This window comes from Varanus komodoensis, unplaced genomic scaffold (assembly GCF_004798865.1).
Source record: "Varanus komodoensis strain SLA01 unplaced genomic scaffold, ASM479886v1 scaffold56, whole genome shotgun sequence".
NCBI lineage: Eukaryota > Metazoa > Chordata > Lepidosauria > Squamata > Varanidae > Varanus > Varanus komodoensis.
In genome coordinates, this window is record NW_025336169.1 from 2549314 (window position 1) to 2551967 (window position 2654).

The window sequence follows — 2654 nt, forward strand, 5'->3', positions numbered from 1 at the left end:
TCCAAGGAGGCTTACGTGTTCCTCCTCTTCCTTTCTGTTTTGTCTCCAGAACAACCCTGCAAGGCAGGCTAGCCTGAGAGGCAGTGACTGGCCCGAAGGCAGCCAGAGAGCGGCGGCTTGAACCCAGGTCTCTCGAGTCCCACTCCAGCCATGATGCTACCCTGGCTCCAGAGAGGGCTCCCCGCCCCGCCCCGATCTTCGTCAAACTGCTGGGCTTGATGAACCCATGACTGGGTCAAGCATGGCTCTTCTCATGTTGTTCATGTGCAGCTGAAATCCACCCTTCCAGGACTCTAACCTGCAGAACAGGTGTGGAGAACACACCTTTGCTCTCTTCCAGGTGGCAGCCCTTCAGGAAGAAGTCAATTGTTACGTGCCTTCACCACCCCAACTCCAAACTCCAGCCTTTTCTCATCCAGGGTAAACCTACTTCTTCCCCTCAACCTTCCCACATGATACTTGTGGAATACATAATTACCACTGATTATTTGGGTTTTCCTCCTTTGAACTCATCCTGATTTTTCTACACTGGGGTGTAGAAGCTCAGCTCTGGAGGCGAAGTGTCCGCCCAAAGGCCAAGACACGTTTCCCTGGCTCTTTCCCACAGACACCCCTTTTGGGGGGATCCAACTTTGACACAGCCTAACCCCCCAATCTAAAAGTCTGGAAAGCATTGTGTAAGACTTAATTCCTGGTTACAAAAGCCAGGAATTCCAGCATAAAATATGCCCACATTTTCTGTGGGTTTTTAGCTCTGCCCCTTGGTCTTCAGCCCACCACTGGGATGTTCTATGATAATTTCTCCAAAATAAATTCTGCCTTGTGCCTGAAAGCCGTTCTGCACCCCTGCCTTGCAGTTTTCTATAATTTGTTCCTTTCAAAAGCACACTATACAAATAACATTCTCCGTTCTTCTGAAACAACATTCACGAATCCGATTCAAGGCATTCCTAATTAACTTTCCAGCATTCTTCACTTCCTAAAGGACTGCCTGACTTCATCTGGAAATCGGTCCAGCTTTGCATGTGGAGCGCATGCTTATTTAAGGGAGTCAGTTATCAGACATAGGGAAGGGCTCCGGGTCCTGTACAAGAATAGTCTTTATTCAGTTTCCCTGTTTCGGATGCTAACAATTCGTAGGTAATAACAGTGCAATCAGTATCTACAGAGAGGTAATGAAGAGCCATATTCATGGATCTCCCATATCCCTGAGCAGTGTATCTGTGTGATAAGATCCTGGGCCCGATGCTTTCAGGCGCTGCTTGTGCAAGTCTGCTAGAAGCATTTTATGGGTTGCCATGAGGAACAGGATACTGACCAGACCAGAAGAACTTGATCTGTTGGACTGATTCTTCTCAGCCGGGAAAAAATGACAAATGCACACACAGAAAAGCATGTGCAAGTTTCATTCACCTAATTATTCTAAATTGTTACTTTATTTTGAATCAGGGAGGCATTTCCCTCCCGGGCAGGTAGGTATTTCCTCTCTTTTCCATGCTGTGCGCCTTTGCCTGCTTGAAGACGCATCTGGATTAGGACTTGGTTCCATATGCAGCCGGTGAGGGAATTTCACTGGCCGAGCCTCTTGGTCAGCCTCACCTGCCCTCCTCTCTCTCCGCTTGTCTCCACACTCCGCATTAGGACGGAACTCTTCATGTGAGGGGCTACTTCGAGCCGGAGGAATCACTTTTGCCGCATTCATATTCTTTCCAAGCACGTTAGTTACATCCCTGTTTCTGCGCCCGTCTGCATATTTTTAAAGCTCTTGCAAAAATCCACCCACCTGTATTATGCCCATTTTTGCAAGTGACTTCCCCTCAATGTGCATATTTACCTGCCTGTTTCCCCTAAAGTTCACATTTCAGCATGCGTCAGTTTACTTAAGAGAGCTGCGTCACACCATGTGGGAAAGTGCAAAGACAGAAGGACAGCTGCATGCCAGGGAGCATATTCCTTTGGGATGTGTAGTTAGCTGGGCTCACCTGAAAAGGCAAATGGAACCTGTTCTCCCCATTCCTGGGGCTGCCTATGGAGAGCGTTGGGAAACTTCAAGTCCCTCAGGATATGGCAACCAGCCTATGAACCTGGTTAGGACCAGCAGCTCCAGCTGTGCTTCACCAGCACTGAAAATCTTTGCACTAACTAGCTACCCGTTATAGAAACATAGAAACAGAGCCAGTCAGAAGGGGCCTCTGGGGCCATCTAGTCTGACCTCCGGCACCAGCCGGCTCTGCTCACGACATGCCCACCATGTGCACGTCCAGCCTATCCTTGAACACCCGCACCGATGGGGCCTCAGCAACCTCCCGTGGAAGCCCATTCCACACCCTCGGGGTCCTGACTGGCAGGAAGTGCTTCCTGGCACCCAAATGGAACCTTGGCTCCCTGAGCTTTGCTCCGTTGGGGCACGTCCTGCCTTCCTCTGCAGGGGAGAACAGGTCTCTACCCATCTCCATGTGACATCCCCTCACATACCTGTATGTCGCCAACAGATCCTTTCAGGAATTCAGCTGAAGGTTTGGTAGGTTGGAGGTAGGTGACAGGAATAGGAATGCTCCAATGGAGCAGCAAAGAAGGTCTGAGGTGAACACACACACACACACACACACACACACACACACACACAGAGAGAGAGAGAGAGAGAGAGAGAGAGA